Source organism: Setaria viridis, chromosome 7 (genome assembly GCF_005286985.2).
Source record: "Setaria viridis chromosome 7, Setaria_viridis_v4.0, whole genome shotgun sequence".
Lineage (NCBI taxonomy): Eukaryota > Viridiplantae > Streptophyta > Magnoliopsida > Poales > Poaceae > Setaria > Setaria viridis.
This window is the reverse complement of record NC_048269.2, coordinates 17,234,909-17,245,273: the sequence shown is the minus strand read 5'-3', so window position 1 is coordinate 17,245,273 and position 10,365 is coordinate 17,234,909.

Here is a 10,365-nt window from a genome sequence, read left to right as displayed (position 1 = left end):
AGAAAAGATAGGAGCTACATGCTTCATTTATTTTAGTTGAAAAAATAATGTAAAGATATTTCAGAGAAATACCCTTAGTTGGAATTAATCAAGTCATATTTACATATGAAAAGACTCGATGTAAAGCTTAATCCAATTTTACTTATAAATAGCTAAGTACAATTTTAAGCAAATTAAACATTTGATTTTAAAAGCAGCACGTAAAAGCATCTAAGCGTATAACTTTATGATTCGGGTTGAACTAACCAAATATAATTAAAAATACATTTATATTCATATTAGTCAAATTAACATTTAATTATGAAAACCCGAGATATAAGGTTTTAGTTATAAACAAATTAAATAAACATTAATCAAATTAAGTTTAATTTGAAAAGAAGAGAAAAAAGTCACACCCAAATTTTTTTTTATTTTAGGATGTGAATAGTTCATAAAATATTTCTATTTTTTAAATATTTACTTTGATAGTAACCCTTTTAATTGCATCAATAATTAATTTCTAAATAAAAATGAAACTGATATAGGATATATTATGGTTGGATGTTCATTCGGGGTAGAAAATGCCATTGGGGTTCTTTTATGAATAACACATTTCAAAAACTCGAATATTTATTCGACTTCTCTTGTTGGGCCTCGGCTCATCAACTCCGCCATGCCTCTATGATGAAGAAAAAAAAATCATCGTGATCCCCATTAATAAAAAAATATGAAAAACATAAAATCTCGAAAGTTCATATATATATATATATATATATATATATATATATAAAGTCCAATAAAAACAAGGACTCAGTTAACGTTTGATGGACGACGCTCACGAGCTGGATCATCTTATGGATTTTATGGGATGACTCAATTGCTTATGAAGGGACCGTGACATCTTTAGAGAGGGTAGGTGAACCATGTGTTTTAAAAACTAAGGCTCCAAGCATATATAAAAACTTATTTCAATTTCTATCTAGATGTGCACTAGATTTTTATGTGTGTTGCTATCTCTACTGCAAAAGAGTTTTGCACCCTAGGTTCCAATCATATAAACTACACATGGTAATTCTAGGAAAGGTAAATGGTGAATGTAAAGTGCAATAAGAAATGCGGAAGGTAAATGAGGTAGAGAAGGCAAAGTTCTGGCGTGGCGACTCGGCGATTTTTACCAGGTATCGGAAAATAAAGCTTTCCCCTAGTCCTCGTTGTTGGAGCCCCTCTAAAAGGAAATGCCCACGCAAGGGCATAAACTTCCCGGTCAAGTAATTTCGTAGGATAGCTGACGGACCTTCCCCACGTGCAAGTGGGTCTCCACCTAGCCTCTCCCGGATGTTCCTTGCTGCCCTTCACTTGGTAGAGCTTCAGCAAAACGCCAATGGCCTCTTCTCCCTCTCACAAGCACCGGATTTACAACTCTTGGTGCGCGCAAGTACCAATACAAAGGAGATGTGCAAACCTCGCCTAACTCTAGGCTAATCCCTAAAGCAATGCGCTAAAAGGCCTAAACTAGCACTAATCAAGATCTAAGCCTTATGCTAATTGACTTAATCTTCTCTTTAGCGCTTTGGTGGATAGAGCACTTGTGTGTATGTGAGAACCAAGCCGCTATCTCCAAGCTCTAAGCCACCTCAAATAGTCGGGCAATGGGGTATATATAGTCCCAACTCCAAGAACTAGTCGTTACATAGCTGTTGTAACTTTCTGCGTATCACCGACTCATTCGCTGCTATGGTTATTGTAGCCACCGTATGAATTGGTGAGGCCCAAATTATACTCCAAACCTTCCAGAGCCGATTTTGAGCCGATGCTGGACTGAGCCGACGATCACCGACTGATTCAGTGATGGTTACTGTTACCACAGTATGAATCGGTGGTAAAAGTGCACGCGCCTACTTTGCCCTGTCTGTGGTCACCGACTGATTTGGTATTGGTTACTGTTACCAGAGTATGAATCGGTGGTAACAGTGCACGCACCTACCTTGGCCCCACCTATGGTCACCGAATGATTCGGTGATGATTACTAGTCACCGACTGATTCGGTGATAGTTATCGTTACCAGAGTATGAGTCGGTGGAATGTGTCGGTGCATATTTTTAGCATGATTTGCTTCAAATCTGCGCGTGTCTTTGTCCCAGCTTCATTACCATCATTTGTAAGCCTTAGAATAAGACTATCTTTGGATTTTTTACTATCATTTGGATGTCGTAGAATTCTTCTATGTCTTTTCTTTTTGTTCTCATTTTGATGGTTTTGTAATTCATCCTTGGACCTATAAAATACCTACATCTTGCAAACACATTAGTCCCAATAATTATGTTGTCATTAATCACCAAAATCATTATGGCCTAGGGTCATTTTCCTTACAATCTCCCCCTTTTTGGTGATTGATGACAACATAATCGAAGCAAGAGATAATATAGAAATTAAGTACAACTACTTGCTTGGATGCAATGCAAGAGCAAGAGTCATATGCAAATTGAAATATGCAATGAATATCGAATTGAAGTAAACCATACCTTGCTCTTACCAATTTGAAAACTAATTTGGAATCCCCCTTATGTGGTCATAAGGCTTCCCTTATTCCAATGCCACTTTTCTCCCTTTCTTAGACCAAATTCTTGCAATCTCCCCCCAAACTTGAAATATACAATCTCCCCTACACTTGCGGTTCTTGCTTTCTTTCATGCTCCTCCTTAAGGGCGGCTCCCCCTTCAAGGTCTACTTGCTTTGGTCGCTAAAATTCTCCCCCTTTGGAATTAAACACCAAAAAAAGAAGACATTAAAAGCAGAAGGGAGAGTTTCATAGATCATGATCTTTTGAGTGTGGAAGGCAAATAAGATCATGAACATGAAACTCACATAACATAGACTAAGATCCCCCTAAGTGTGTGCATACATATAGTGGATGTCAAACCATATGCACAACTAGTCAATTAAGATAAGAGGAGTTGTTTAATATATATTATGCATGGAGATAGCTTTATATGAATTGAAATGCATGATATCAATATAGACAAAGATACCAAGTGAACATTTGAGCACCATTTGAAGGTTAAAGCTTGCATATCTCCGGGGATTGATTTCTTTCAATATGAGACTACATACATGATAAGCTTGCAAACAATGTTAGTCTCAAAATCACAAACCATAAGATAGCTCCCCTTAATTATATGCATACAAACATTTGAATTACTTGTGAGAGACATGCACTAGTCAATAACAACATTGGGAAGTTATCCTATAACTTGGACTTGGCACAAAAGATATGAAATAAGCACTAGTGCCATTTTCCTACAACTAATAAACCATGTAGATTGCTCATGGGTTAGAGAGAAGCACAAACAACCTACCATATGAAATTGCACACTAGGTAATGCAAAGGAATTTTTTTTCTCATGCAATCCTAGACAATCATAGGAACTAGATGCTAATTGAAAGAGCATGAAAGGATATCTAGTTACCTAGTTACCTTTGGAGGATTTGGGCATAGGATTTGTCAATGATTTGCAACTTGCTTCAAATCTTGATTAACTTGAAACTTGCATGAAATGCTCTTCTCTTGTGGCCAAGTCTCCAAATCCTCCTGAGTCTCGCGGACTCTAAGTCGCCTTTGGAACCCAAACCTTCTTGGAGCCCTTCATGGTAGTGATGATTTCTTTGGGAACCCAAATAGGTTGGTTCCACCCCTTGCCTTGCTTGTTGGTCAAGTGAGCCACCACCTTGTCATCTTTCTTCTTGAGGAGGTAGGGTGTCCTCTTCTTCTTGTCAACCTTCAAGTAAGGCTTTGTTGGAGTTGACTTTCTTCTTTTGCTCCCCCTTCTTCTTGTTCTTGCACTCATAGGACTTGTGGCCTTCTTGGTGGTATGAGTAGCAAGTAACGGTTACACCCTTCTCAAGCTTTTTCACCATCTTGGGATGGTTATCTTGAGAAGGTTATTTCTTGCTCTCATTAGCCTTCTCCTTGCCCTTGAGCCTTGTCAAGTCCTTCATGAGCCTTTCCACTTCTTACTTGAGCTCATCATGTTACTACAACAACATTCTTGGCACAAGTCTCATTGCAACATGGTAAGCAAGATTTAACATTTAAATCAGTGCAAGAAGTAGAGGCATCCTTTTTTGATTTATTTTGAAAGGATGTGGATGCCTTGTTAGAGGTAGTTTTAGCTTGTTCAAGGACCTCAATTTTCTTAGTTAGCTCACCATTTTGATCAATGACATCATCAAACCTTTCGGTCAATTCTTTATAATTGGATGATGAGCTAGCCAATTTTTCTTTGAGTTCCTTATTTTTATTAAAAAGATTTGTTATTGCTACCTCTTGATTTCGAACAAGATCCACAAGCTCATTAATTGAAGGAGAGGAGTCATCATCACTTACATCGCTATCATGCTTACCTTTTGCCATAAGGCAAATGTGCAATGAGCTTGATGATGATAAGAAGGCACGTGGCTTGCGGTGGGTTTCTTCATCACTTGAGCTTGTCATATCAAACCTACTATTTGCAATGCTTGTGAAGGCCTTCTTCTTGCTTGCCTTCTTCTCCTTCTTCCTTTCTTTTCTTTCTTTCTTTCTTTGCTTGTATATTTTCTCCATCAACGGACAATACTCAATGTAGTGTTCCTCCTCACCACAACCAAAACATTCATTCTTATTTTTTCTTAGGTTGTAGCGAACCAATTGTTCTGTAGGGACACCTTTGGAATTGAGCTTCTTGAATAGCATGTTTACTCCTTTCACAAGTTGCTTGATTTCTTCATCGTTGGAGGAGTTGCTACTACTTGCTTGATCATCCTCTTCATCTTCCACCTCATCATCATTTTCTTCTTCTTTTTCACTTGAACTTGAAGCTTCACTTGAGCTTGAGCTTGAACTTGATTCTTGCTTTTGAGCCTTTTTGCTTGATGTGGAAGATTCTTGCTTATCTTCATTTTTCTCTTCCTTCTCCTTCTCTTCTTTGCTTGATGTGCCAACATCTTTACTCAAGGGAGAATGGCTTTTGGTAATCTTCATGGATAGCTCATGAGCAATAATCTGGTTCAAGAGCTTGGTTGGCTTCAAGTTGTTAATGTCTTCGAAGCAATGGAAGTAGGTGACGATGGCGGCGTACTTGTCCTTGGGAAGAACATGGATGATCTTTCTTGAGATGTCCGCATTGGATAGCTTGGTCAAACCTATTGCATTTAGCTCATTGACAATAACATTTAAGAGTGAGTACATGTAATTAGCTAATTCATCAGGCAACATTTGAAAAGAATCAAAGGCCTCTTTGATCAAGCTATACTTTTGCTCCTTAACGTCACTCGTGCCGTTGTGGAGTTCTATGAGCGTGGTCCATATTTTATGTGCACTTTCAAGCTTATAGACTCTATTAAAGACCTCAATGCTAACAGATTCAAAAATTGAATTCCGAGCAATAGCATTGAGATGCAACTCTTTTTCATCGGCCTTGGTGGGGCTGTTCGGCTGAGCTATGGGATTCATTCCATGTTTCGTCACTCTCCAAACACCTAAACCTTTCGCCTTTAGAAAACATGACATGCGAACATGCCAATAGGGGAAATTAGTGCCGTCAAAGTGTGGAGGCCTACCGAGATCACTCATAATCTCTTCGAATGTTATTTTGCTCAATGGCGGTGAAGCAAAGGGTCTAAATATGAGCCACCGGCTCTGATACCAATTGAAGGGACCGTGACACCCTTAGAGGGTGGCTGAATTGGATGTTCTAAAAACTAAGGCTCCAAGTACATATAAAAAATCTATTTCAATCTTTATTTAGATGTGCACTAGATTTTTCTATGTGTTGCTATCTCTACCGCAAAAGAGTTTTGCACCTTAGGTTTCAATCATATAAACTACACATAGAAATTCTAGGAAAGGTAAACACAGAATGTAAAGTGCAATTAGAAATGCGGAAGGTAAATGAGGTAGAGAAGACAAACTCCCAGCGTGACGACACAGTGATTTTTACCGAGGTATTGGAAAGCAAAGCTTTCCACTAGTCCTCGTTGTTGGAGCCCCTCTCAAAGGGAATACCCGCGCAAGGGCATAAACTCTCCGGTCAAGTAACTCCGTAGAATAGCCGGCGGGCCTTCCCCACGTGCAAATGGGTCTCTGCCTAACCTCTCCCGGATGCTCTTTGCCGCTCTTCACTTGGTAGAGCTTCGGCAAAATGTCGAGAGCCTCTCCTCCCTCTCACAAGCACCGGTGGCCACTCCACAAATACGGTTGGAGGGTCTCACAAGACTTACGAGCCCCGGATTTACAACTCTTGGTGCGCGCAAGCACCGATACAAAGGAAGTGTGCAAACCTCGCCTAACTCTAGGCTAATCCCCAAAACAATGTGCTAAAATACCTAAACTAGCACTAATCAAGACCTTAGCCTTATGCTAATTGCCTTAACCTTCTCTTTTGTGCTTTGGTGGATAGAGCACTTGTGTGTATGTGAGAACCAAGCCTATAGCTTATCCAAACTCTAAGACACCTCAAATAGCCAGGCAATGGGGTATATATAGCCCCAACTCCAAGAACTAGCCGTTACATAGCCGTTGTAACTTTTTGCGTATCACCGACTCATTCGCTGCCATGATTACTGTAGCCACCGTATGAATTGGTGAGGCTCAAATTATACTCCAAACCTTTCAAAGCTGATTTTGAGCCAATGCTGAGCTGAGCTGACGATCACCGACTGATTCGGTGATGGTTACTGTTACCAGAGTATGAATCGGTGGTAACAGTGCACGCGCCTACTTGGCCCTGCCTGTGATCACTGACTGATTCGGTGACGGTTACTGTTACCAGAGTATGAATCGATGGTAACAGTGCACGCACGTACCTTGGCCCTGCCCGTGATCACCGAATATGTCGGTGACGGTTACTAGTACCAGAGTATGGATCGGTGCATATTTTCAGCAGGATTCGCTTCAAATCTTCACGTGTCTTTGTCCCAGCTTCATTATCATCATTTGTAAGCCTTAGAAGAAGACTATCTCTGGATTTTTTACTATCATTTGGATGCCGTAGAATTCTTCCAAGTCTTTTCTTTTTCTTCTCATTTTGATAGTTTTGTAATTCATCCTTGGACCTATAAAATATCTATAAAAGTATATTTTGCCAATACATTAGTCCCGATGAATATGTTATCATTAATCACCAAAATCATATTATGGCCTAGGACTATTTTCCTTATAGGTTTGCATTTGCATCTGCTTAATTTGCTGTGAGAAATGATGTGGTGAAGGATATGACCCACTCCTCGAACAGACAAAGAGAACTAGAGTATAGAAGTGAAACGATCCATGGTTATCCTACTCGAGCAAAATAGTCAATTGGTTACATTGCTAGCTCGCAAAGTGGCCCGTACGTGTCGGGCTCTGGGCTCATCTTCACATAACCTGCATGGTCACCTCCTCCGGAGAAGAACCTCCACGCCGGGGACGAGGCAGCAACGGACGCGCCGCGTGCAACGTCTTCCTTCTCCCCGTCCTCCTCGCGCTCCACCTCCGACATGACCCGCCGGAACTCCTCGGCGCTGCACGGCAGCACCAGCGGCCCGGCCGCAGGGTGCGGGAACCCATACTCGGCCTCCGCTTCGTCCAGCAGCGCCCTGAACAGCGGGTGGTTGGCGCGCTCGGCGCGCACCACGAACCGCTCCCTCTCCGGGCCGACCAGCACCGCGAAGCACCCCGGCGGCGCCGCCGGTGAACGCCGCCGGCTGAGGGACCGGCGGCACCGCTCCACGGTCTTGGCCAGGAAGCCCTTCCTCTCCGCCTGGTTCCGCGGGGACGACGAGCTCCTGCTCCAGCGGAGCTTCTCCATTTGCTGCCGGCCGGGCAAGGGCACGCACTGGAAGTCTGAAGAAGCTAGGGCAAGAAGCAAGGGCACACTTTATATGTGTGAACTAGGTACCCGGGCAGTGCGCGGTAAGAAAAACAGGTCTCGCGACTCTCGTGGCATAGCTTCGAATTTCGTGGTCTTCAAGCCAGGACAAATTTGTTTCATATTTGGCCCTGCAGTATTAAAATGCATACGAAGGCCGCCGCCGGTTTTACATTTCAAACTTACCAAGTGGCAAGTACCGTTGTCAGTACTAAAGTACCTGTTGAGTGTCTGACGAGGTGAGTGCTGAAATGTAGGTGCATTATTGTTGCAATTGGCACACATGCACGTATAATTACGTCAATCATATTTCACTTGATACAAAAACCTTCTGACTCGGCCCCGTTTGGGGTAGCTGGAGCTTTTCCCAAAAGCAGCTTGTCCAAGAAGCTCACTTGAGAATCTCTAGTTTGATAAGCTAGTCTGTTTGGCAACCTAGCTTTTGGATAGCTGGCTGTTGAGCTGGAGAGTGGAATGTCTGAAATACCCTCTGTATAATGAATGCCTGGTAAATTGTAATGAATGGCCCGAAGAGCTTGGTTAATACAATTTCATTTGTTTTATTTGATATTTCCTACTAATAAATTAACTAAATAGTAAATTTAATCTATATAATCATACAGTATTTCCATTCTTTCATCGAGCTTACACAAAAGCATATCCCAAGCATGAGTAGCTTTTTTTTTTAAGCCTATACAAAATACCAACTTTATGCTATTACATACAAAGTGAGTCGTGCACCATCCATTTTGCATCTACCCTCTATTTTCCATCAAGGATTTTGCAATGGAATCACGAAATGCACACATATCAACATCATCTGATGATGCACCATTGTAGTCCGCACCGTCTGATGAAACAACCGGCGCTGCACAAAGCTTGATATACAGCACTGACGATCACCAACGCACAAAGCTTGATTGAGAAGAATGGAAACAGTGGCACCAAGAATCACAAGTTAAACCATATGTGCATATGGCTGATAAAACCACACAAGCAAGAGTTGCTAGGAGCCTAGGACCTTTAATACCATCCATCGAATTCAGAGTGGTATAGGCGAGTGGCAGCCTCTTAATAACTCCACAACGACAGTGGACATGCACAAGGAGCTGACAGCCGGGGACTTAGCAGCGTGGAGCAGGAACTCCAAAGGGACGCTGCCTCTAAGGAGGACATGTCATCGGAAACATATGTGCCACAAGCGACAAACCTGCAGCGTGAGAAATAGAGATGACGCCAGCAGCGTAGGCAGTGGCAATCCTGCGAGATCGGCAGTCATCACCTACACCGCAGCTAGCTCTGCAACGCAGATCTCAGCTGGCAGCCCATGCGGATCTTGATGCCACATCATTGGTTGCCACTGCATTTGTTCATGCAACCACCACACAGGAGACAGCACCTCCCTTTGCCTAAGGTTTAATTTGGTTGGATGGAAGGGTATGAAAAGTGGAGATGTCGCACGCATCTTATCGCCATTGGTAGTGAGGGTGCTAGGCTAGCATTTCAAAGTCGACCAGAGGTGATGCCTTGATAATTAATTTTAGAACCAAGCTTCAACCACTAAACACTATTGGAAAACTGAGCATTCGTTTCGAGGCTCAGTACCGGTTCCATTTTGACCCAGTACTAATATGAGCATTAGTATCGAGCCTAACGGATAGTCCTCGAGGAGCCCCCCTAACCCCTTTAGTACCGAGTGGAGGCTCCACCCGGTACTAAAGGTGACCATTATTACTGAGAGGAGGCTCCACCCGGTACTAAAGGTGACCATTATTACTGAGAGGAGGCTCCACCCGGTACTAATGTGCTGAGGGCCTTTAGTACCGGGTGGAGGCTCTACCCAATACTAAAGGGTCACCTTTAGTACCCGGTGGAGTCTCCACCCGGTACTAAAGGGTTTCCTCCGCCTCCCTCCATCTACACGCGGGGACTTTAATTTGCACCAGCCCCCTCCCTTCCCTCGAGGCACTAGCTGGCATTATCCTCTCACCCTCCCTCCGCCTTCCTCTCCATCCGCTAGCTGGCCTTATCCTCTCAACCTCCCTCCGTCTCCCTCGCCCTCCCTTAGCTCCCTCCCTCCAGGAGTCCCTCCTTCCTCCTCTACCGGCCTCCTCCCTCCCTCCCCAGCCTCCCGTCTCCTCCCCCTCTGCTCGCCCGTCACCTCGTGCTTGAGACGAGGAGCAGCGGCGGGGCGAGGCGCTGCGACGGTAGCCATTGAGGCACAAAGCGGCCGGTAGGATGCGAGGTCGGGGGCAGCGGGATGCGGTGATGTGACCCAGCGGATGGAGCGGTGGCGATGGGATCCAGCAGATGGAGCGGCGGGATCTGGCGGATGGAGCGGCAACTGCGGGATGCGGGGGTGGCGGTGGTGGTGGCGGCGGGATGCAGTGGTGGCGGTGGCGGCGAGATGTGGGCCGGGGGCGGCGGGATCCGAGCTCGCTGGCGGGATGCGAGGCCGGGGGGAGGGCGGAGGGTGGCATTGGGGGAGGCCAGGGGAGGGCCC